Below are 27,679 nucleotides of genomic sequence, written 5' to 3' on the forward strand. Positions count from 1 at the left end.
ACTTTAATGATAGTACAAAAAGTAATAGAATCACACAGAGATAAAATCAAAAGTGTTCGGCACTTGTGTATTTCCCATTGGAAGAAGATGTCCAACTACAACTTGCATTTATATAGCGTCCCTCATCCAGGGTAGCTTCCCAGAGAGCTTAAATTGGCCAAGCAATAGAAGATGACGGAAGCAGAATTTCTCTTCAAGTTCCTTGGCCCAAAGGTGAAAATCTAAAGCGGTTACAGCCTGTTTTGAAGAGACCAAGGACAAAAAGTGGAAGGGAATGAACTTCTTAAAGACAGAATCAAGCTTTATGCTTAAAAGAAAGTAATAAAATAGCTTTACCACCTTGTGTTCAGTCACAGACTCTTTTTAATAACATTCCAGAGTTGGACATTGGACCTTCCAGAGTTCTGGTCATGCAGTTGTATGGAATGTAGTCGAAGCTCCATAAAATTGTTAATGGACTAATGGCAGAAATTAAATCTTTGTGGATTTGGTCAAATTTATTATGTATTGTTTCACCAGTGTGTAAATGCGCTGTTTCCCATGATTGCTTTAAGATTCAAAAACGTTTTAGAATAATGTATTTGACACACACAGTCTGACAGATGCAAAGAACTTTATTTGAAAAAAATGGAAATGAGAACAAGAACATCCATTCCCACCAAAGCCAATCTTTCACAGACTATGTTTAATTATATACATTAAATCTCCCGACGAAAGATCTTGAAGTTTCTCTCTGCTGGTAAAGGCAAACTGCACAAAAACTCCAAACATTTTGAACTAATCTTATTTTACACATTCTGGACTAGTTCTCTTGCTGTGCCATAATACTTCTATGGACCCAAATAGTTTAGGAACTTTCATCTTTCACAAATTACTTGATTATTACTATCTGTTTTATTTTATAAACCGTAATCCTGTTTCTAACCAGATATTCACCCAGCTCTTGGCTAACAAAACAGTAACTGCTTTGGCTAGGAATCTATTCCATATACCCACAACTCAGTGGGGAACAGCAATTCTTTTGATCTCAACTCTTGTTAGAGGCTGGCTAATTTTACACTTATGTCCTTGAGTTCTGTGCCGATAGTCAAAGTTAAATAACCTGCTGCATTTACAACAATTACTCTAAGCATTTTAAAAATCTGGATTGTGTCTCCTCATCTGCGAGTGAGAGACCTGAGTTCAATTCCAGGCAGAGGGCGAAACCTTGGGCAAGTTTCCTTACTCCACACAGAGCCTAATAATAATCCCTCAAAAACAAAAAACAATAATAAATTGGTCATTTTCAATCTACGACTGTTTGTGGGACATTGCTGTGCGCAATTGGCTACCGCGTTCGCCCACAAATATACAGTCAATTCACTTTACAGTGTGTTCTGTGAAGCGCTTTGGGACGTCCTCCCGACGTGAAAAGCGCTATATCGAATGCAAGGATTATTATTATTATTATTATCAACATAAGTACTCTGTGGATTCCTGGCTATGGGCATTCCCTATTACCAGTGATGGTAATAAGGAATAGGGAATAATAACAATAATAATAATATTCTTTGTATTTGATACTATGTTGAAATGTCTCAAAATGCTTTGCAGATAATCTCTGTAAAGTGTAGTCACAGTATTTGTAGGTGAACAGAGCAGCCAATTTGCACATTGCAAAATCCCACAAATGGTCACAAAATCAAGTGGATGAAGAAGGCCCTTTGGCTCATTTGATATCATCCTTCCAGAATACCCACCCTACCATCTTGCCATCTCAGCATAAAAATGATTTCTAAATGAGTTCAGCATCCACCTTTCCTCGCAACATGTTCCAGTCGTTAAGTATATTTTGGGTAAAGAAATACTTTCTGGTATCTGTCCTGAAATTGTCCTTTGCAACTGTAAACCTATGTCCTCTTGTTCTACTGTTATAGTGCATAAAGGAGACAGCCAATTTATTTTGAGGATTATTGACCAAGACACCAGGAGAAATGCCCTTTTCTTTTGAAATATAGGATCTACTGTTCAACTAAACAAGGCAGGCAGGAATTTGGGTTAACGTCTCCTGATGAACAACACCTCGGACAATGCAGAGCTTCTCTAGTTCAGCATTGCCCAGGAATGTTAGTCTAGACTGTGAGCTCACAATCAACATTTCCATACGTGAATTACTTTAGAATATTTATTTAATGCTGAAGATACAAAAGAGGTGAAAGCCTAGCACAGAATACACAGAGTATAAATTCGGAGACTGTGGAACTACTAGTCAGGGGGTCCCTGTGTGTGGGTGGTGGTGGTGGTGGGGGGGGAACCTACCTAGGATCAAACTAAAAAATAAGGACTGGGATGAAAGGTCAGAGACACTCAAGAGTGGGAAGTTAAGTCAGGTTGATTGAAGAACTTGAGACCTGAATGAGGCCCAATAAACAAGAAAGCCTGTTTAAGTGACATCCTCTCGGGTTGAAGAGAGGTCCCAAGCTCAAGAGATACAGACTGGAAAACTACCAGTACTCACAACTATTGTTTCTGTGTTGGCTTAGTTGGGCTTGGTGAATAAGCTTTGATTAGGCCTTGTGATTGAAGCTGATCATTTATATGGGACTGGACCCCACTAGGATTGTGCTCCAATATGGACGAAAAGTGATTTAGAATCATATATAAAAAACACTTTCCTAGGGAGTTTGGAAGCATTTTAATCATCATTGTAACAATGGCTTTCAAAATGTTTTCTGTCATTTTAACGGGCTGACTTTGCCATAAACAGAATTCCAAACTTTTCCCCAACACATTTCATCGTTCTAAGGGATTATTTTGAAATGTTATTTGATTTTCATGTTTAGGTCAACATAACCTATGCAACACAATACTTAACATCAGCTGGATTGAATGCCGAAAACATTATATTACTAGCACACTAGTTTTAAATTTGCAAGATGCATTTTACTTGCAAGATTGCAAATCAAACAATTTTTACTAAAAAATGCACGCACCCGACAACATTACTCTCTAGTATAAATGCAAGTGCCCAATACCTCAAAACATAGCGGCTCTCCATGCTGGGCTGGTGCTTTTAAAGATGAAATAGCCACTAGGTTATCTTTGTAGCACACCCTGCGGAGTACAGTAAACAGCTGTCAACAAGCCCATGCATGACTGCAATCAAATTACTAAACGCTAAGGAAACAATCGTTTGAACTCTGTGCCAACTAAATATCAAGTAACTCAACCATGGAAAAATTACAGGGCTCTACTCTGCTATTATTTTATTGGCCATGCCATTCACATTTTGATCAATGGCACCAATTTTGTTTGAACTTAGATGAGAATGATACATTATGCATTATTAACACACTCGCTACACTGCATACCTTAGTCAAAGATTCTGCTAACTGGTAAACAAATTTTTTTTCGCGTGTGTTTGTCACCAAAATCCTGTTGTCCAAATCAGCGGTAAAAGTGTGCTGATCTCTCACAGTTTAATATAGCGTGTCATCCAAACATAACAAAACGGGTGGATATCAAGCCTGTGGTGTACGTCTACTTCCTGTCAGGTACTGCTCAAACATCTGACATACAGTATCTCAACAACAACAACAACAACAAGATTCCATTTATAAAGCGCCTTTCACGTCAGGAGGACGTCCCACTTCCCCCGTCAGGTGGATCTCCACTTCTTTCAGTCAGAAAAATTGACAAAAATTGGGAGAAAAGGGAAACAACAAATTGAATCCGTGCCATGACCCGCTCCTCCTTCCCCCACTTCCCAAACATTGTTCAGGCTCCGCCACTGCCTCATCCCTCAGGCAGCTGAAATCTTCAAGTTCATCACATCTTGTGTCCAAATCCCTGACTGTCCAGCGCCTTGGGACGTCCTCCTGATGTGAAAGATGCTACACCAATGTAATTTTGTAATATATTGCATTTATATAGTGCTCTTTATGTGAGCAGTGTCTCGGGCGCTTGAGTTCACTTACCATTTGTTTAAACTGTGCCATGACACGGAATTCCACAAATCTGCAGCAGTAGCATTAATCGCACAGATTAGTGCTTCCTTTGCACAAATGTTACAATTTCATTTTTAGGAATTGTTCTGGTGTCTTATGTCAACTTCAGTACTTAACACCTCAGTTACATTCACACGCACACAAATTGAAAAACAATACTCAGTGACTAATCTTCAAATTATATTGTGTTATAACTATTATTAAACATAAAGATGACACTTCAGTGAGCAATTAATTCAATAGAACAATTAACCAATCCCCATATGGTGCTGAACAGCAACAAGCTATGGGTTGCACTGGTACGCAGCACTGGTAGAGAAATTAACTTAACAATTCCAATTTGTTGATGTATTTTTTCAGACACATTTATTGGTGAGATCTGTATCTAGAGGATTCATCTAAGGGATACAGCTAAAACTTACATAGAATCTACTGCACCAAAAGAGGCAATTTGGTCCAACTCGTTCGTGCTGGTTTACATACTTCTCATGAGCCTCCAACCAACCTAAACTTCCCTTCTTCGCTTCACCCCGAATCGCAGTATGTTCCTCTCCCTCGTGCATGTATTGAGTTTCCTTTTAAATGCATTGATGCTTTCTGCTTCAACCATACCTTTGGCAGTGTGTTTCACATTCTCATCGTCCTGAGTGTCAACAAATTCCTCCTAAAGCTCTCTTTTAGTGAATATCTTATATTTATATTTAAAATTAAGGCCAGATTAAATCAAATCCAACCATAAAACAACAACTTGGATTTATATAGCGCCCTCCATGCCGGACGGCGTCTCAGAGCGCTTCACAGTAATGGATCCCGGGGCTGAGCCAGGGGGAGGGGGAAGAAGGTGATCAAAGGCGTGATCAAAAAGAAAGATCTTTAGCCGAGACCTGAAAGTAGGAAGAGAGGGGGCGAGGCAAAGGGAATGAGGAAGGGTGTTCCAGAGCCTCGGGACGTAGTAGCTGAAGGCACGGTGGCTGATGGTGGAGCGGAGGACTCGGACGTCAAGGAGGAGGCCAGACCCAGTGGAGCGAAGGCAACGGGTACTGTTGTGAGGAGAGATGGGGTCAGAGAGGTAGGGGGTGCAGAGGAGTGCAGGCATTTGAAAACAAGGGTGAGGATCTTGAAGTCGATCCTCTCTGGGAGAGGCAGCCAGTGCAGTCTGGCAAGGACTGGGGTGATCGGGGAGCAGAGTTTGGTGCGGGTAAGAATGCGGACGGCAGAGTTCTGGATACTAAACAGACTAGGAGCTTGATTTTATCCAAAATTTGTGCAGGACAATTTGCCAGAAAAACTAAAAAGATCTGTACACAGTATTCAATAAGGCAGTTTTTAATTTTAAATGCCACAGATATCTAGATGACATTCACAGCAAATAGCAGTTTTTGGACTGTTTACCCTATGTTTAAGTTACTTTATTTTACTGACAACAAAAATAAATAGAAATAAGTCCATTTCTTAAAGGGTATGTTTGGTCTTCTAAAAGCAATCTAACTCAAACACTTTACAAATAGGTCAGTAACATATTAAAACCATTTTCCTGAAATTAAGCACGTCTTTCCCCCTTTCCCCGCACTAATTAAGTTTTCAGACACTACAGATCAAACGTTAATGATTAGAATGGCATGTCTCACCCCAAATGCTAAAACAAAATATCCATTTGTCACAGAAATATCAAAGTAAAAAGATACAGGAAGGAATTTACAGATTGAATATAATTAAGAAATTGACTAGACACCATAATTTAGTACAGTCATTGATGAGTACAATGTGCCACACGTTACATTTGTTTTTGCTTCAGGCAATTTTTAACATAAGCCTTTATTAGATGCTCTTTATTCCAGCATCGATGGAGCATGTTAACCAGGACGCAAGCTGTATGATGCCATGATTGATCAAAGAAAACCCCTGCAGAGTTTCTCCATGTTCAGTGACTGCATACCAAAAGCCACTCATAAAACATAATCTTTGATAGAAACCACTTTCTTTCATGCAGTACCATTTCTCAGAATTGTTTCAGTAGATGAATCGACTTGCAGTATTTAAGACAGAATTAGTCCTAAATGAATGGTCATATTGAATGATGTACAGATACTAATTTACGAGAGAAACTGGATGATCACAAACACTCCCAACTCCAAATTAAAATTCATTTTATTGGGATGAAAAGCATTAGTCAATTGTCATAGTTTTCATAGATTGTTTTGGATCTTTTAAAAAGTAAGATGGGGAATTATGCTGGTAAAATAAATCTCTGGCCCTCAGACTATACCCCACTAACCCACTCCAACAATTTATTAGTAGTATAAAAGACCAATTTAATAGAGTTCTTCGAAGAAGTAACTAAAAATGAAGATGCTATGGTTGTATATTTGGATTTCCAAAAGGCATTTGACAAGGTGTAGCAGGGAAGATTGGTGAAAAACCTCAGGGCACATGGAATAAGGGGAAACGTTGCAATTTGGATAGAAAGGTTGAAGGATATAGAGCAGAGAGTAGGGCTAAAAGGTTGTTTTTCCAGGTGGAAGAAGGCAGTTAGTGGTGTGCCACAGGGGTCTCTGCTGGGGCCTCTCCTTTTTCCACATAAATCAATGACCTTGAATTGGATATAAGGAGTATGTATGGTATCAAAGTTTGCGTATGATGCTAAGCTAGGAAGTATAGTGACGAGGATCGCAAGAGCCTCCAAGAGGATTTAAACAAATTAGTGCAATGGGCTGATCACTGGCAAATGAAGTTTAATGACACAAAATGTGAGGCATTTCATTTTGGTAGAAAAAAAACATGGGATATTGAATGGCAGTATTTGCAAGGAGGTGAAGAGTACGGGTGAATTTGGGAGTGCAGGTATCTAAATCATTGAAAGTGGCATTGCAAGTGTTAAAGGCTGTAAAGAAAGCTTATAACCTGCTGGGTTTTATACGCAGGAGCAGAGAGTACAAAAGCAAATAAATAATGCTAAGTTTGTACAAATCATTGGTTAAGTTGCAACTACAGTAATGTATACAGTTTAGAGCATTTCATGTTAGGAAAAATATTAAGGCCTTAGAGGAAATGCAGAAGAGGTTTACAAGAATGATCCAGGGATGAAGTTATGAGGAGCGATCAGAGTAGTTGGGTGTGTTTTCATTGGATCAGGTAAAGCTGAAGGGCAGAGGTGTACAATATTATGGAAGGTTTTGACAGGGAGACATGAAGACATGATTTCCATTGAGAGGAGTCAGAAATTAGAGGGCATAGTTGTAAGATAGCCACAAGAACAGCGAAAGGAGAACTTAGGATGCTTTTTTTCTCCCAGAGATTTGTTGGGATGTGGAACCCCCTGTTGAGTAGGTGGTGGAGGTAGAGTTCATTGTAGCTTTCAAGAGGGAGTTAACAGGCAAATGAAAGACAAGGGCTTGAAGTGGTATGGAATAGGAAGGGACAGTGGGACTGAATTGCTCTCTCAGATGGTGCAGACCCAATGGGTTAACTGACAGCCTTCTGTGATGTATATTTCTATTTTTTTCTCTAATGCAATCATTTGCCACATTCTAAAAAAGGTTACATTGTAAAAATTATTGAATGAACCATTTTCTACCATTGCTTTCTTGCAAGAGTGCATCTCCATGACAAAGAATTACAGTTAAGAGTGTTATGTGGTTGGTAAAGAATTTGGTCTTGGAATTTTTTTTTATCATAAAAAGGTACCCTGTTATTGCAGAATACAAAGGAAGCAATTTGTTTTGGTACACTAAAATATAAATACAGCAATATACTTTCTTAAAACCCCCCACCAATTTCAGCACTAATGAACAGCATAAATGCAATGAAAAATAATTTGGATTTATTCACAGTAAGCTTTACCAACAGCACTGATATTGTAATTTTCTTAAATTGTGGAATTAAATGAGGATTTGTAACTTAATAATAAAACAATAATATGGAAACTAACTCCAAAAACTACAAAAGTTAAAGGAAACATTGTTCTTCAAATCTCCTGTTCTATCATTAGACGTGGGGTGTATCTGTTGGTGTGTGTTTAAGCAATTGTTGATCTTGCTGCACTCCAAAGTAAGATCTTGGTTTCTCTCAAAATATACAGTCAATTCACCTTATAGTCTATTCTGCGAAGAGCTTTGAGACGTCGATAAGACTTGAAAAGCACTATATCAAATGCAAAGATTATTATTATTGTTATTCCAATCCTCTCTTCGCACAGTACTGGAGTCCTGTAGCTCAGTGGTTAGAGCACTCGCTTGCAAGCGAGAGACCTGAGTTCAATTCCAGGCAGGGCGAAACCTTGGGCAAGTTTCCTTACTCCACACGCCTAATAATAATCCCTTCAAAAAAGCAAAACAATAGTAAATTGGTCATCTTCAATGTATGACTGTTTGTGGGACATTGCTGTGCGCAATTGGCTGCCGCGTTCGCCCACAAATATACAGTCAATTCACTTTACAGTGTGTTCTGTGAAGCGCTTTGGGACGTCCTCCCGACGTGAAAAGCGCTATATCAAATGCAAGGATTATTATTATTATTATTGGTATTGAACAAGTGCAATCCAAACCTGTCACCAAACCAGTAGGAATAGAATGACTAAATGACACCAATAGGCAGAGCTAACACTGTGGATACCCATTTGAACCATCACAGGAGATAATTCGCTTTGCTTTATAAGAAAATACATTTCCTTTTAACTAGGTTCTACCCATGGTTTTACAATATTTCAGCAAAAATAGGGTAATTAACACTTTATCCATGTAGTGTTCCAATATTAATTTCCATTTATTAACCTAAACTACAGCTGTACTTAAAACTTCATCCAAAGAAAATGACGTCTTAACAGATCCTTAAGGATACAATTATTGTAAATATCTCACAGGTGAACCAATTTGTACTCACTGCTATTGTCTCCATTGACAATAAATGTCTGCACACCATTAATGTATTTTGCCCTCAAAATATTTCTAACTTAACAACTGTGCTTTCATTTCCATTCTCCAAATGACAGTAACTCTCCTTTCAATAAGAAAATTCTGTAATAGAATTGCTGATATGTTGATTAATCCATCAATCTCTGTGACACTTAAAGTTTGCTTCAGCATAGCAAACACTAAACATGTTATTCAGAAAATGCATTGCCACACAAATGTTCCAACCTAATTGTTGACAATTATACAAGAGGTAACAAACAGAGAGCTGTGACTCTTAATAAGTATCTATTTTATTGCATACAGTCAGCAATGTTCTGATCCTACACTAATGAACTGTCAATGTACTATAACATCAGCAGTACCATTCCAGGGGAGGAAAAAAAAACAAGCCACATGGATCAATCTTCTTGACATTCTTTGTACAAGACTTAGTGTAACTATGATAATGAAAATACTTTGATTGCTAAAATGCTTTGAAAAGTTGCCAAAAAGCAAAAAATGTTAGTCTAGTGCATGTAGAAATGCGAGATTATATCTTACCAGCATTATCTTGAGCTATTTTATTGAAGCAGGATACTGTGTATGTAGTTATTTGAATGATATTTAATTTAAACAACCTAATAAGGTCCATTGTTAAAACAAAATGTTTTTTTAATAATAGTTATAAAAACTTTTATATGGAAATATAATATGGAACATATTCTTCAAACCTAGTGACCATAACAACTATCTTTTCTGCTTTTGTCTTTTATTTAAAGTTAACAAGAAACTATTTGTTTTGTGAAGTCTGTCTTGGAAACAGTATGTAAAGGCTGCCTGTTGGTGTCATTTAGTCATTCTATTCCCATTGGTTTGGTGACAGGTTTGGATTGCACCTGTTCAATACCAAGATGTTGCTTTGGAGTCAGCAAGATCAACAATTGCTTAAATACACACACACACACACACATACAACACTCCAACTCCTTCACCTTAAATTATACAATCACCACACACTATAGCTCAAAATGTAAATTTGTATTGTGTTGTAGTACATTGTAAGCTAAGAAAACTATAATGCAACATGTAAGGTAGGGCATGACACCACCTATCATGCATCACCCACAAGTAGGACAAATGTAATATTAGCAAAATGGACCATCCTTGGATTGGCATTAGGGAGGGCTTGCCTGGGAATGGTCTCTAGAAGTCAGCAGTTGGTAGCAAGCATAAGTATATTTTGTGACTGAGTCCTTGTCTTAAATTTGTCTTTGTGATATTCTCTCCCTCACTTGCTATCTCTGTGCCACTCTCTATCCCTTTCTGGTCTCCCTGAGGTTTGTTCTGTCACCTGTCTGTCTCTCTCATCAATCTATCTGTCTCACTGTCTTTTCAACACTGTGCATCACGCTCATTTGTTCTTTCCCATTTGAACAACAACTGGGATTTATAATAGTTGTTCACTTAAAGAGTAACATGTTGAAGCACCCTTAGAGGACAAACACAATCATGACTATTAAAATAGAATAGTGGTCCTTTTACAAAAAGCTTGGTTGTTAAACTTTACAAACAGAGGACAAAGTATTGAGCATGGATCGCTCCATGAAGGTCTAAGAGCAGAATCAATTACTCTTCTGCTTTCCCTCTCATAAAAGAGTTTTATATGAGACCTCTGAAAACTGCAGAATGAAGACATCAGCTTGGCATATTATGGCTAATTTAAATTCAAACTCTCCCAGTGGCAGTCTGAGCAATGGGGCCAGATCCTTTTCACACTTGCACATACCTGTAGTGTGGGAACAAAATCTTTCATATTGCCACGTTTAAACTGCAGCGTTCCCAGCAGTACAAGGGTGTGAAGCAGGAAGCCAGATTTACATTTCTTGCTGTACATTGCTTTGCATCAAGGCTCAAATAAAAAGACCATCCAATTTTGTGCACCACTTCTCTGTGAAAATATATTGGGAAAGGAAGGAGTTACTGTACATTTAAAGGTGAATGCCCTCCATTCATAATAACCCTCACATTTTATATAGCAACAAATCACTTTGAAACGTCTCAAAGGTTTTTATTGCAGGCAATTCCTGTCAAGAATAGTTAGGTATACTGTTGATAAACTTGTACCAGTAAGATCAATTGATTGGAAGTAGTCTTATTGAGTTAAGATAATCAGATTATGTACTCGGTATTGAATTATTGAAATAATAATCAAATTGATATAAACTGCTACTTAACAGTTACCCTACTAAATACATGACAATTGCATACTTGTCCGACAATGAATATTGAATGAAATTGCAGGGCAAGGATTATTTGTAAAGTTTACATGAGTTTTTATACATACATTTAATATATGTACACATTTTATATATATAAAATATATAACATACATATATATATATAATTCAGATGTTTATCCATTATCTATGGTAAGGGATTTTTTTTGTTTTACATTTTGTTTACCTGGGCAGATTTCTAAAAACCTGGAGAATGAGATGATACTGGCAGAAAATCTTTCACAAACCTATTACAATCTTGTCACTCTATTGCTCTAACAGATCACACGGTAGCTTTTGCAACCCTAGATTTTCTTTGGTTTACTGTACATTAAATCAGGTTCCAGCAAAAGAAAATAGTCAAAGCTGTGTAGCAGCACACATTATTTCTTTGATTAATCTCAATTGCTGATTATTTATTTTTACTATGCAACAAACAGTGTAAGTAAATGAATCCAGTAAATAGCTAATGGTGGACTTGTTTTAAAAAGGTAAATAATTAAATATTTACCAAAACAAGAATCTTGTACATTTTAAAAGTTGTACCTTTGATTCGATTCAAAATTTATATTGCTCCATTGCTCTTAATGGGCCATTCAAATATGAAGCGATGGGTTGAATTTCAACTATGCTTCTCACACCCTTTCTTTCCTGTTCAAAGTGTCATATGAAGGAGCGCCATAATTTTCACAAAACATAAGGTGCAGATTAGTGATTTGAAGCAATGGGATTTTACAAAGGGACCTCTGTGTTAGTGTCACAGCTTTAAAATATATATCATGAAGCCAAGGATTTACTCACGCAATAAAAAAAGAAATCAGAGCAGGATTTCCAGGTGTGATATTGTGCTGAACCTCCCATTTATTTAATCAAATTCCCTTGTTCTCCCTTTGGAGCCACAAAAATAAAACAGGAGTATCAAGAACTCTTCTCATAGATGCTAACAAAAGCTACATTCATTCACCAACAAACAGGATTGGAATCATGTACAAAGATGCCTAACTTGGTCAATCTACTGTTTCGTAGCAGTGTTTAGGGATGGTGATTACTCCATTTTCACTCTTGTTTTATGCATGCTTAGCTCTTGTACAAAGAGAACTTTTGTGGAGTTTTGCTTATCAGTAGTATGTTGGTGCTGTCAGGCACAAGACTGATGGGCTTGTTATTCAACATGTGACAGCATGTTTTTAAACTGACAAAGGTGGTTCAAAAATAAAAGTTCCCACTTCCCCTTCCTTCTCCTGCAAAGCATGATTCAATAAGTGCAATGATTTCTATGTTTGCAGGTTAATAATTCTGTAATATATGAAGCATACAGTACTTGGGAGGCTGAATTAAAAGGTTAGAGTATTTCCCTCCACACTTAAAGACAATTGAAACACTTGAATTAAGCAAGTTAAAATTCTGATAAATTTTTTGCAAGCTGCTTTTTATTTTAAAGGTTAATGCCACATAAAAGATGAGAAACTGACAGTAAAAACACATTTTCTTTTTGAATTGGTGGTCGAGGCCGATTCGATAACTACTTTTAAAAACACGGTGGACGGGTATTTGGGGAGGACGGGTTTGCAGGGTTATGGGGAAAAGGCTGGGGATTGGGATTGACATTAATTTCTCTTATCAAAGAGCCGGCACAAACTCAATGGGCCGAACGGCCTCTTTTCGTGCTGTACGATTCTGTGATTCTATGGTTCGCTACTGCACAAACTATAATTTGGGTTAAAATCAGAAATTCTTAAAATCCACTTTGTGCTTTGATTAAGAAAAATCTTTTATAAAGTGACATTTCAAGTTGGGTCTCTGAATTAAATTGATTTATGCCTGCCTGTTTCACCAATACAATACTGCACTTTATGCGCTGCAAGTGATAGTTCAGTAGCTGGATGTGATTTCAATGTCACAATCAATTTCAATTCAACTGTTAATTTAATTGTACAGTTGTGCAAGACAATCTCACTCTACATCTGTTTGAAATCTTAAAAGGCTCAGAATGACCTCACAAAGGAGAATGGGGAGGCAGCTTCAAAAAAATAACTCGGATAACCGCAGGTGTTTTCATATACATAACATCTACTGAAGACAATCACAGATAACAGAAATCAGATGCTGCAGTAAATTTCCAAAAAACAGGAGGTTGAATATTTCAAAAAAAAACGAATCTATCGAATTTGTTAATTTTTTCCAGTTGAATGTCGACAAGACCGAGGCCCTCCTACTTGGCTCCTGTCAGCACCTCCTCACCTCAGGCGTTGACAGCATCACTATTCATTACATACAGGCTTGACTATGCTAATTCCCAGCTCCCTGGACTTCCCAATTCTTCCCTCCACAAGCAGCAACTTATTCAGAACTGTGCAGCTTGTGTCCTCTCCCACACTAAGCTCCGTGAGTGCTTTTCAAACCCTTCACTATCCAGTCCCTTAGGAGTTCCTCCTAATGTGAAAGCTGCTGTATAAATTTTTTGTTAATGATGTCCCACAGATAGTGAGTTCACAGTATCAGAAGCAGGTAATGAACAGGTGAGGTATCTCAGCGCAAAGCAGAATCATGTGTGAGAGAGAGGAAAAACGATGAGAGAGAGAGAGAGAGAGGGAGGAAGGAGAGACACATGCATAGATAAAGGCGACATTGGCAGAAGCCTGGGAACAGTCATCTATCCTCTTTAAACTAGAGGATGGTGCACTGTATCCACTACTTATTTTATGATATTGTACTAAATTCTAATGGCACATACCACAAAAGGAAACTAAGTGAGAAACATTTTGGACATAGTGAGGATGACGAATAGTAAAACACTTACATACTGGTCTTATGTCTGTGCCACTGATCTAGTTAACAACTTAAAAAACTTTGCAACTTTAAATTATAAGGATTTTGATGGAGATTGGAATCTCACATTGTTGCTGATCATATTAACAATTATGTGAGATTACAAATAAGTATGTAACTGTTCCCAGGCCACAATAAACAAAACAGTGAAGCAAAATCACAAACGTTTACGGGAAGTATCCAACCTGCTGTTGTTGAGGATAACATTCCCATCTACTGTTAACATTTAAACATTTAAAAAATTGGCAGCAAAATGTACTTTGCTTTGGTAATGTTTAAAAGCGTTGGAGACAATGAACATTATTTTCAAAAGGATTGTTAAATCTCAGCACGCCCTCAAACAGCCAATCCTTCTGATCTCTGGAGCCATCCAGGACCACTGTAATGAAAGTCATCTTTAACCCTGTACCAGGCAATGTTGTGAAACAGGGACAGGGAGGGGAGTCTGTAAATGCAATTCTCTGATCTGACTCGGTTTCAAATTGGTCAATGACATATACAGTGTTCCTAATCTTCTGTATATTTTTTTAAAAATATTAAAAATCAGAGTTCGTCTTAAATGAGTCGCACTGTGGCATGAATCTACAAATATCTACAAATAATAATTGCATTTGATATAGCGCCTTATTACGTCTTCGAGACATCTCAAGCACTTCACAGAATATACTGTAAAGTGAATTCACTGTATATTTTCTGGGCAAAATTCATGACCCAGGAGAATTTTTGATTATTTGGCCAGTTCTACAGAATGCGCAAAGTTCTGCAAAACAACCTTCATGTTAAAGGTTAATGAAATAGAGCAGACCTGAGAAAATACAGTTAATATAATTAACAATAATGTGAGATTTCAATCTCCATAAAAATCCTTATAATTGTAAAGTAGCAAAGTTTTTGAGCTATTGACTAAATTTAATGGCACAGGCATGTTAACACGAGTTAGCAGTTTTCTTAATCACCAGCTACATTATGTCTAAATTGTTTTTCCTTTAATTTCCTTTTGTGGTATATGCCATTACAACTTAGTATAACATCACTAAACAAGTACTGGATGAATGCAGAGTAAGAATCCTCAGTAGCTCACTTCTATTTTAGTCCAGGGAGTCAAGCATTTAAACTAGGTTCAGTGATGGCCTCATGCTTGGTATTATTTCTCCTTCCCAATGGTATTTGCAAATGCTCTGAAAGAAAACTCAGTCATTAATTTTAAACAGTGCGAGGATACCAATGACGTAAAAGATAGTAAGAAATGCCTTCAGTCTTTTAGTGGAAAGAAAACAAATTTAGACATCACTGTACAGAAACCAAACCTACTGATCAACTTCAATTGCTTGTTGAGGATTTTAGATCACTTTACACCAAACTAATTACTGACTGACACAGCTGCACATAACCCGATATCGATGTTGTCACACATTGGTAACATGCTCAGTGCAATATGTGTCAGGATGTAAAAAATAAATCTTATTGCTCGGCAGGCCGGGACAATTTCAAATACCTGGCAATTTAGGGCGCTTTCAGAAATGGGTTTCATGCAACCTGATCTGAACCTTTTCTGAATCAGCTGTGTATGTCTCAAGTATTGTAATAAGCACTTCTCTCATCTGTGGAACTCTTCCCCCAGACGATGCTGTTGCCTGGAACATTTTCTCCCATTAAACAGAAGTTCTAATGCAAGGGTAGCCATCAACTACTGAACCATGTTCTTTGGACCATGACAGTGAACAATGCTTACAAATTCCTCTGACATTTCTTTTTCAGTCTCCTTGTTGCATTTACGTTTGTAGCTTCTTCTACTTTTGATTTAATCTTATTCCTTTCTATTCTTCCTCTTCTGTGGTTTGTTTCTTAGTTACTCACACATTTGCTTGTTGATTCCTTTAAAGAGAAAGTCAAGAATTTATTGAACTGCCCTACAATCTTAAATCCATCTTCCACTCAGCAGTGTCTCTCAGTCTCATTGCTATCTTTTAAATCTGATAATTTAAAACTGTTAGCTAAAGGGAAACTTGAAGATGCTTTGTGTACACCTCCACTCTCATAATCAAATTCTGGTTCTAACATCTTTTCTGCCCACGTTCACATTGTCCCATTGTGAACAGAGGGATTTGGAAACATGATGCCTGCCTCCTCCTAGATGATTCCAGTCTGAAAGAAGGAGGAAGAGAAGTGATTGGAAGGGAAAAGGAATAGAATTATTTATTCGTTGAAAAATACAGATGAACAGACGATTTATAGAACAGAAATTAAATGTGGTAAAGATAAGATAAAAGGGAAGATAAATATAAGAACTGGCTTATCTGAAAACCTTTGGAGAACTCAATTTTATTTCCAAATTGTAAATCATTACACCCATTTGAAAATGCATAAAGGAATGAAAGCAATTACCATTATAATGTCGTTTGAGGTTTCCGTTCATTGTTTGAGTGATTTATTTAGATGATTGTTATCCAAATCAATTTTGTGCTTATCTTTAGATATCTGCCTGATAAAAAGTTTTTAATGATGCCTTTCTTTGAGCTGTGGTTTCTGCAGTACTCCAGACGTACTGCAGCATTTATATATCAAGATTTCTATTGTGTTGTGCGGCTTGAAGATTTGCTACAAAATACAATTGGAATCAAATTTCATAATTATTTGAACTCAAATGCGTTTTCGCTGAAATGAAAAGGCAACAATGCCAAGTCATATTTCATTAGCATTTACTGTCTATCTCACAGGACTGATCATGTCCCACATTTAGCACAGACACCAATATTAAAAAGGATGCAGTAAAGGTAAATCATTCTTTAACTGAAGCCACAAAAGGCAAAATATTGCAGATGCTGAAAATCTGAAATAAAAGCAGAAGTCTCTGGGAACATTCAGTAGGTCAGGAACACTCAGCGGAAAGTTCTGATGAAAGGTCATCGACCTGAAACGTTAACTCACTTTCTCTCTCCATAGATGCTGCCTGACCTGCTGAGTGTTCCCAGCGACTTCAGTTTTTATTTTTGTTTAACGTGAAGCCACACTGTGTTGGGCTAACTTGTACCAAATTAGGTCAAAAGACACTAAGAATGAACATTTCTATTGATGATCGCTATTTATATGTCCTTTTATTTTGTTACCGATTATTATGTGTAAAAACAAACTTAAATCTTGTATTTCAGTTCAATGTGGCTACACAAGTTAAGATGAAAAATTCTACAATCCCTGACATAAGAGATTATCAACATACTGTATTCTTTGATAAATGCCTTGTTGAAACTTTCCTACATCCTCACTACTCTATAACTCTTTTTTAAAAAAATTGGGCTGAACATGACATCTACAATGCTACATTTAGCTTATACCCCATTTTATATTACTGGGTTGTCTCCAATGCAACCTTGTGTTCTGGGCCTATAAACTAAACAAGGTGGTATACCTGCTTCAAGAGGTGCTCATTGCCACCTTCTAAAGACAACAGCAATCAGTATAGGAGGTGCCATAAGGTTGGATCCCAACCCCCAGCTCAGGTGCAAACTTTTAACTGTTCAGGGCCTTGGGATGTCCTTCCGACATTCACTTATATAGTGAAAGGTGCTATATAAATGTGGTTTTTGTTGTTTTCTACCCTGAGCAGACCAGCAATGAGGTTTTACAGCCAGAAGAGGAGTCATCATTGACAATAATAATCCTTGTATTTGATACAGCACCTTATTATGTCTTTGCAATGTCTCAAAGCGCTTCACAGAATTTACTGTAAAATTAATTGATTGTATATTTTGGGGGCAAAATGCAGCAGCCAATTGTACACAGTAGTGTCCCAAAACAGTAGTGGATTGAGTGAGCAAATTATTATTATTTAAAAATATATATTTTTAAGGGATTATAACAACAAATTGCATATTACTTCCGCATATTACACCCCACGAAAAAAATTTGCCAATCAACTAACAACCGGATTCCTACTTACTGCCAGGTAAACAGACGCATATGGAGTAAAGAAACTTGTCTAATACTTTGCCCTGCCCGGGATTCGACACAGGTCCTCTTGCTTGCAAGGCGAGTGCTCTAACCAATATGCTATAGGACTCCAAAAATAGTGCTTTTCAGCAACAGGCCTTCCAACAACTGCTCTCCTGCTTTCATTCGTCACCTGTAATGAAAAATTATCAAACAACCTTAAGGCACGCTTTGGGCCATCAGATTCTTCTTCTGCCAACAGTAGTTGCTTGTATTCCCAATAGCTGAAAATTCTGCGGCAATATCTCTTTCATTCCACAAGTGAAAGGAATCTTTTGAAACAATTTCCCCCAATCTCTGGGGAAATAATGATAATGGAAATGGCCAAGAGCAAAATCAGCTGAAATGACACTCATTGCATGTGCAATGTGTGTAAGAAAAAAGAGACCCCAGGCTTTAAATGAAAAAAGCAAGGCAAGCACTTGGAGCAATCCTTAAGGATCAGCATTAACCTTCAATATCACTCATAGTGCAAACGAAAAGCGGCATTAGAAACTACAAATGCACAAATTCTCCATGTGCTTTTAGTTCCATGGTGCATGGAATTATATCCTGCAAAGCAAACGGGAGATTCCAGACACCAGCAGCCTCAGGCTATTTGAGAACTGGCTCTGTTTCAACCAATTCTCAAGTAGTCCATAATAAATACAGCATTAAATTACAACACCATTACCTTGTAAATTAGTACCACTATTCAATTACTACATTAGCAAGGTGTGAGACAGCTAGGTGTTAAATGGCCACAAATCAATCTAATGAGTAGCTATTTCAGTTTAAGGAGCAGAGAACAATGTAGATTTGCTGAATGTTTCATGTTGATTCAAATCAGATCAGAAAGCAAGATTTACAGATAACAATAATAATAATCCTTGTATTTGATACATCACCTTTTACATCTCATCCAAAGGACAGCACTGTATTTGAGGGTCAGCCCAGACTATGGGGGCAAAAAGGCAATCTCGCTCTTACCATCCTTTATACTCAAATTCTGATAACATAACATTACTAGTGCAAGGCAATGTCAGAATAAACAAGAGAATAAAGAAAAATAAACCAAGAGGTGCTTTGTATCAGCACCAGAGCCAGTAACTGTTTCAGGTTGGTCTGTCTAGCCTACCCATGCAACTTTCCAAAAGATTCCTTTAACACATCTTATCACATCATCTAATAACCTTGAATCTTTATATTTTCAGGAACTCATCCAATTCCTTTTTATTAAACACTTTAAAGGTTCCTTGTTCCAACAACCTACACATTTGTACAATATTGCCTAATCCGTTCAAAGTTCCAGCTCATATATAGTTTGAAAACATTCACTGCTGCCGTACTTACTGTGCAACTATCTCAAACACCTGCAGCAATATAAAGAACATCAGGTTAGCTTTTAGCTCAAAAATAATCTTATCTGGAAGCCCCATTGCCCTCAGCAATATAATATTTGCACTTAAATAAATAAGACCAAGATGCTCAAACAAATGATAAGGCTAATTAATCATCTGCTATGATTACCGCAATTTACCTACTGAAGTTTGACTCGGCAAATACACTGGTTTACTCAATGGTAACAATGGTTCTGTAACTATCAGTGCACTAGAATTATCAAATTTGCAGTTTTGGAGGAGGTTTTTCATCTTAAACTGTTGCTAGCTCATCCACTGGAGCTAATTACTCTCATCCTAATATGCCAGGCAAAGAAAAGTGCTAACACTTCCAGCCAGAAATAGAAAGGTTTTTCGTGTATAATATTATACACGATCTCCAGCCTTTTGTAATATTCTTACTACGGCAAAATAATAAAATTACTGAAAGTACCATCTCCAAAATACAACAGTGAGCATGAAGATATAGACCGAGAACAGTGAAAGCAGTTCTCTGATGGTTAATGGACATGTACATGTTGGATATACATACAATTTAGTGGTGCAGTGATGATGAATATGCCTCAAAACAAAAACAGAGAGCTGGGAAAACTCAGCAGGTCAGGCAGCATCTATGAAGAAAGGAAAGTGGGTCAATGTTTCGGGTCCACGACCCTTCGTCAGAAATGATATATTTCAACATAGTTCAAAATATTATTTCAAGAAGCCATGTTTCTGTAAAAAAAACAAGATAAAAGTCCCATTTTAAAACAGTCTGAAACTGTTGATGCTCAATTTGCAAGTCACCAGATGCATAAAATAAAATGTATTTGGTTTTACGGTTTGATTTTAAAATCTTGAAATATGATGTGGCAAGCTGAAAAAGATCTAGGGTATTGACTGACTTGTCACTCACTATGTCAAAAAATGTGAGCCAGTATGAAGAAGGCAAACAGGATGCTGGGCTATTTTGCTAAATCAGTTGAAGGGTCATCCCCGGATGTCAAATGCAGGCTGTGTGTACTCTAGTCAAACTGCATCTTGAGCACTGCATACAGTTCTAATCACCTTGATATAAGGGGGTTGCCCAGACCTTAGAAGCAGTGCAGAGAAGAGCAATGAGGATGATTCCTAGGGTAAAGCGTTAAAGAGCTATGAGCAACAATTAAACAAGTTAGAGCTCTTTAGTCTTGAGAGTAAACAACTCTGAGGAGATCTCAGAGGTATAATAACATTTTAAATGGAATTAAAAAAGTAAACACAAATCAATACTTAAGGATGCACCAAGGCAGCAGAACAAGAAAGCACAGTTTAGAGATTTAAAGAGCAATTGCAGGAAGTTTTTCTTCACTCAGGGGGTAATTAATGATTGGAACACATTGCTAGGAAAGGTGGTTGAGTCCAGGACACTGGACTCATTTAAAATCAGCTTTCTGGAGGGGAAGGGGGTACTGAGGGTGGGTGATCTGGAAAGATGAGATCAGATGGGCTGAACGGCTTTCTTCATCCAAATCAAACTTGAGATCCTGGAAAGTGTAATTTGCTAGGGGCGCAAAACAATTTGTAACTAGTGAAACCTGAAGTACTTTGATACGTCGGTGCCAGTTACAAATCCTTTAAGATTAGACTCCATTAACAAAGTTAATGTTAGTATGCGAAAATTGAAAATAAACAAACAGTTGCATTCCTTTTTATAAGCTACCCTGCTCACACTGCTCCACATGAAGGGAGCTAAAAAATGCAAGTTGTTGTAAGTACTTCCTCATTCCTACTATAGTTCTCAGATTGACAAAAGGCTCATACACAAAAAATGTAAGGTGCTGAGGCAAACTAGGGGTTAAATCTTATAAATTGTATATGTGTAATTGGAAACCCATTAGCCTAGCAATTACACACGTTTCTTTGGTGAGAGTTAATACAGTATGTGGCATGAACAAACCAGGGAGCAGTGGAGGCGGGTTGTGTCAGTAAATTCAAAAGGGATCACATTGCTATTTGGCAAAGAGATCTATTGGGTGTATGAGATGGATTAGTGTAGAATTTTTACTTTGGGACTAGCCAGATTGACCTTAATGGTCCTTATAGGTTCTATGCATTTCTGTTCTCACTAACTGAAGTACATTCTTCAACTCCACTTAATCCAACATGTTCACCAAAAATTTGTATGGTCTAATACTTCAATTCCATCAGCCTTTTAACTATTTGTCAATACTGTCTAGCCAACCAAGGTGGGGATGGGAGCCAAGGGGGTGGGATGGGGAAAAATGACAGAAAAAGTGGTCAAAGAGGGGCTCTTGAGATGGGTCTTGGAGAAGGTGAGGAAGGAAGCGAGTCGGAGGGACTCCAGGGTAGAGTTCTAGAGGTAAGATTATAAACCCAAATATATTGTTTTCTCCCTGGAATACTGCAAGCAGTATATATAGGACTAATGTACTGCGTGGAGAATCCATAGAACTGAGCACACATATGCTTTATATCTAAAAATACACAAGGTTATTTCCTTACACAAGGTTGTTTCGCCCACAAAATATACAGTCAATTCACTTTACAGTATATTCTGTGAAGCACTTTGGGGTGTCTCAAAAATGTGATAAGGCGCTATATCAAATGCAAGGATTACTAAAAGTTAGTCATTTCCTTAGTTTAAAAGATCAATTTATTAATTTGAATTCAATTTTAAGAATATTATCAACAGAGTAATTTCAGCACAACTGCATGGAGATACAAATAGAAACATACTAAATCAGATTTGTGAGCTTATAAACTACCAGGTTTTATTGATCGATTTAAAGCAATACTATTCAGATGATGTAAATTAATTAATTATTTCGCAAGTTTCAGAATTTAATTCCCAATGGGATTCACCAACAAATGTATCTTGGATAGAATACAAAAAACGTACAATTGCCTGTCATATTCATTACTGTTAACTCCGAACTACAGAACAATGAGCTTCCCTAGAGATGTAGTGTAAAAGTTGCCTTCTTTATTCTTTTCCAGACAAGTACTTTATTCCCTCACATAAAGCCCAAATGGCTGAGACCCGTTGCCATTTACAGTACCCAATAATTCACTTTCCTATACATTTCACTTACTTTGATATCCAGAAGCTCAGGCAACCGTGACTTGCATTACATTTAGACATGACTAAAACGCCTGGAATGTCTGTGGTCACTTTGGCCTGTACAGTACTAATACAGTCTATTCTCGGCTCCTATGGTTATAAAAGTAGAAAGTCTCTTTTAGGCGGTCATCTAGATGCTCAAAGGGTAGTTTATGTAAAGCACTAGGTTAACCAACATCTGTTATTTGGAATAAGGCACTTTTCATAGTAAAAGCCCTGGATACAAAAATAGCGCACTCTCATTTCCTTTTCTCTTTCCCGTATCTTTATTCCCAAAGACAAAAAAAAGTAAAAACTTTCTCAAAACTATACTGCAGTAATTAATACACATAACAAAAAAAGGAAATACTAGATATGTATTTATAAACTACTGCATCGTGTGATTACTCTTCTTTATTTTATTTCCCCCTCCCAACCTCGCTGAACCCGAATATTCCTGTAATTCTTACCAAGAGCTCAGATAATCCTTTTTTGGCTTCCGTAACTAGCGGATAAGAGTTGCCCTAACAAAACGCAAAAGAATTGCCCTGAGGTGACTTCACTAATTTTGCTCCTCTGTACCTCATAGGAAAGCCCCTACATTCCCGTTGCCTTTAACAACAAATTGAAGTTCCACCTATAATTTGATTTAAATTTACATGAACACACTCAAAAAGAACACCCAAGTTATAGTATAATAATTCTTGCATTTGATATAGCGCCTATCACATCTTCGAGACGTCTTAAAGCGCTTCACAGAATATACTGTAAAGTGAATCGACTGTATATTTTGTGGAGAAAGTTGCCTGAACTTCATGGTCTAGGACTTAATTCACTATTTAATGCAACAGGCAATGCCGTTGCTTAAATGGGTAATGATTTCCAAGTCAGAGGATAGTGCATAAAAGAAAGTAGACTGGATGAGACATCACAGGATACATGTTCCTGCACACATTATCCAATAATGATAGAACAGTCATATGGAGAACTGTAATCTGTGTTTGGCTACAGACAACAGTGCTTCTTTCTCTCTATTAGAAATCCTGTGCTTTGAAGTTCTCAACACCTGTGAGAAAACACAAATGCAAAATGGACTGGCACTTCATAAGCATCACAGAATTGCATTGAGAATAAAGATTTGGGGAAGCAAAATGTGTAAGATGAGGTAAACATTGAAATAATTAAGTTGTGTTATTTGAGGTTTCAAGCATTAACTGTCATTTATTTTGGACCTAAAATAGGAGCTAGAATTTCTGATTATGTACAATGGGTATCACAGAACTTGTGAAGTGGATATTCAGAAAGTGAAAAGAGGAGTTGACAAACTAAGCAAAAGGTGTAAAACAGAACAGTTTAGCGGATGTTGAGACTGGGATCAACTCGTCAGTGCTGGTGCCATGACATAAATACCAGCACTGAGGAATTACTTGCTGGTTAGTTACCACATCCATTTTGACTATTTTAAAAATGTAATTTTGGTTTCAAAACGACTTCATTTGGAAGACTTTCAGAAAGGCATTTTGAAACTCCACATTTCATCCAACAATGACGGCAGCAACGAGTTATTTCCTTAAGAATGGTACTACAGATAGTACAGCGGGCGTGAGGTCAGGCACTATGAAGAACCACAGATGGCATTTAGCTACCATAATAAAGTAAAATGAGCACAACAAAATAACATTTGTTACTCCCCATTGGCAATATTACTTGTTAGGAAAGAATCTAAGATAATATTGTCAGCTTAATAATCCCCCAAAAGCAATAGTAGTTTCACTAAAAATGATAGTTAATAAGCATCGTTTACTAGGGTTATTCCTCCCAGTTCTGTAAAAAAAACAGCACCTTGCAATTTCTTTCTGAGAGAAGATTTTACTAGTAAGCTTGTTATGACAGATGAATGTTTGGATTATAATTTTTATCTTTATTCCAGGTCACAAAGTTCAATGAAAAATGTGCCCAGAATGTGGGTGTCGAACGATTTATAGAAATGGATGGAAACTGTGTTGATCATTGCCATATGTCTCTTGCTATCACAACTCGATACGATGAGCAGCAGAATTGGGACCCGTATTTTAAGTTGCGCATTATTTGGCCCATTACTTGTGACAGAGGTTTATTCAGTGAAAAGGAGTGAAAATCTATGTGTTCTGTCCAAGAACACACAAACATATATATGTTTTATTTCTGGGTATATTTAGGATTGGTTCACTGTAGCCTGGGATTCACAAGAATTTTTAAAAAATTGGGTAGGGTGGAGAATATGCACTTCTCGTTTTATATACAGACGTTACTTTGAGAAATTTTAAAAATTCATTACCCTTTTAAAAGTGACATCTGGTGTAAAAGAATATGATCTTCACTTCTTGAATGGCCTCCCAAAACAAAACAGACTCGGTCTCTCACAATTAGTAGAGTCTGTTGCAGGCCACAACACGCATAACATAAATGCTTGTACATATCCTATCAGTACTACTGAAGCATAACTGGAGGTCCCAGACAAGCAGCCAGCATGAACAAGCATAGCTGGACTGTCTCTCTGGATCCCTATTTTCTTCCCAGGAAAGTCATGTCTTGTGGACAGACACTTATTTTCACAACTCACTTTCCAACTTAAAGATAGTTAACTCAGTCACCCCTCAGTCTCTTACAGCAAAGCCATTTTGTCACAAAAAGGCGTATAATTGTATTCCATCACACTTAGCAGACTTGTATTACACAAAATATCTTATATCTTCTCTTCTGACATCTTTGCCAAAAAATACATAGAACAAACTTTCCAACATACTTATGTACATCATTTGGCAAATGGTTTCCTTAAACTAATACACTAAATTAACATTCAAAATCAGAAAATAAAATTGCTATAGTTATTACTGTAAACTTGGGAACAACTGATAATAAAAATATCATATAACCCCAAAACTGATGTTTTAACTATAATTCAACAATTAACCACTCCCTAGAGCATAAATATTCAAATCATGTCATCTCAGCAGAGATTTTTTTCAGCTAGCCAAATCACTGACTTTCCTTGTACAATGTACCCACAATTCAGTTTATATATAGCTAATTATTATAATTCTACTATATTTTATTAATTTCCCACAATAAAACAAGCATTCCTTTTTAATCTCATGATGGTTTGGCTAAATTTCATTAAAAAAAACTTGCATAGGAAGTATGTGATTTGAAGGGAATGGTGTAAGAAAGATTTCCAACAATCACAAGGGGTTACAAGCATAAATATTTTTTTCAAAAAAAGGTTAGGTCTACTGATTGCTGGTAGAAACAAGAAAAAACTGACCATCCTTATTTGGCAGAGTGCTGTGTAGTTCCGAATCAAGAATCTGAGAGTGGAGGATAGCAAAATTGGCTTGTAAATAACAGACATCTATAACTGGGACCACACACGCAGAACATTTTGTGGATAAGTCTTGACATCATTAGGTCCTGTTACATCTTTCACTTCTGCTTCTGCTTATACGGTATACAATTAAATGGCTCATGTCACAATTTTCTTTTATCACATATTTGTGATTCCATATCAAATCTGTAAAAGCACTTGGTTAATTAATTTACATCCAGTTCCATGGCATTTGATAAGATAACTGATACAATTACAGAATTCCAATTACACAATTCAGTTCTCTGTGCTAAAATTCTTATGCAATCATAGTCCAAGTTAAATCGATGCTAGTGCACTTAGGAATGCAGTGAATGTTTCCCAGCAGCTTGTTTATTTCGGAGATATCAAATCCTAGTGATCCCATCATCACTCCTGCTTTTTAGGTCTCCAGACATCTTTGGTCTGTTTACAATTGGCTCATGTAGGACTTGGCTCAATTTAATAGTTATTGGAGGTTTAACACAGTTTAACCTCCAATTTTGGAAAAATATTCTCTTTTAATCAAGTGCTTTCCTCAATTTGCGTTCAAAATAGTAGAATAATGTACTCTTCCTTTAAATGAAAATTTGTTTCATAATGTATTTTCACCTCTAGCCAAGTTGATGAAGTATTTCATCATGGAACAGAAAATGTGACACCTTGAACAAAGGAGAGAAGGGGAATGTCAATACTTGAAACAATACCAACTCTCTCGCTGAGAAATGCTAGACAATCAAAATTTGAGAAAAGATGGTCAATATAAAATTAAGCCAACGGTTGAACTCACAGTCCAGGCTGACACTCTAATGCAGTGCTGGGGAAGTCCTGCATTTTTAGAGGCCACATCCTTTGAATGGTAGGTTAAACTGAGGTCTTAACTGCCTGTTCAGGTACTCGTTAAAGATCACAAGACACTGTTTGAAAAGAGAAGGGAATTTCTCCAGTGTCTTAGCTAACAATCTCATGATTTAAAAAAATCATTTGTTTCATGGATGTTTGTGGGACACTGTTACGTTTGTGGGACACTGTTAGCTGTTGTGTTCTCTAACATAATAGATTTACAGTGAAACTTGTGAAACGTTTTGAGATGTCTTTCCGAAGTAAAAGGTGCTATATTGAAAAAAAATGCAAGGATTGTTGTTATTTGTTATTATTTAGTTGCCTTGTTGCAAATACAATGCATATTTTAGAAGATTGGGAAATGCTGTTATATTGGATGTTTTCAAAAGCAACTTCCCTCTTGTTCTGCAAAAGATGAAAGTCAATTTACTTTTAAATCACCTGGTGTTAATCTAAGCAAAGCTGATCACATTATCAGAAGTTAAAAAGCAGTTTACTTACATTTTTGTCAGCAGCCAGATAGATCTTCTTAGATTCTTCCTTTGAGCTTTTACCACTAGTTTTGAACATCTTCTTGCACCCACTAAATGGAAGGTTTCTACTATAAAATTTGATTTTCAGAGTAAAACTGTGTGCGTGTTAAACATTTGTCCGTTCCCTTTTAAAAGCTCTCATTGATTCTACCGTTTGAGCAGTAAAATGCTATTTCCATTCCTCTTTATGTGAAAGAATGTTTTCTGATTTAATTCTAAATTATACATAAATGATCTGGACTTGGGTATAGCAAGTACCATTTCCTAGTTTGCAGACGACACAAAGTTAGGTAGGGTGGTAAACAGTGAGAAGGATAGTAGCCAAATGCAGGAAGATAGACAGAATGGTAAAATGGGCAGACACATGGCAGATGAATTTCAATGTGGAGAAATGCGAAGTAATGCATTTTGGTAGAAAGAATGAGGGAAGGCAATATAGGCTGGTAATACAATCTTAAGAGGGGTAAAAGAACAGAGAGACTTGGGGGTTCAG

The 27,679-nt window shown here is 37.0% G+C and overlaps 1 protein-coding gene and 1 long non-coding RNA gene across 2 annotated transcripts in view; both read right to left on the bottom strand.

Moving 5' to 3' along the window:
* micu2 (mitochondrial calcium uptake 2) overlaps positions 1-27,679 on the bottom strand; it is a 264,328-nt gene that overhangs the window by 221,773 nt on the left and 14,876 nt on the right. The gene's annotated exons all lie outside the window — the stretch shown is intronic.
* Positions 15,026-17,943, bottom strand: LOC121848850. The gene is made up of 3 exons (XR_006085000.1): positions 17,918-17,943; positions 15,713-15,855; positions 15,026-15,158 (listed from the first exon to the last, which is right to left on the bottom strand). It is a non-coding gene; the product is annotated as an uncharacterized LOC121848850 (long non-coding RNA).

The sequence above is a fragment of the Callorhinchus milii genome, unplaced genomic scaffold, assembly GCF_018977255.1.
Source record: "Callorhinchus milii isolate IMCB2004 unplaced genomic scaffold, IMCB_Cmil_1.0 Scaffold4, whole genome shotgun sequence".
In the NCBI taxonomy this organism is placed as follows: domain Eukaryota; kingdom Metazoa; phylum Chordata; class Chondrichthyes; order Chimaeriformes; family Callorhinchidae; genus Callorhinchus; species Callorhinchus milii.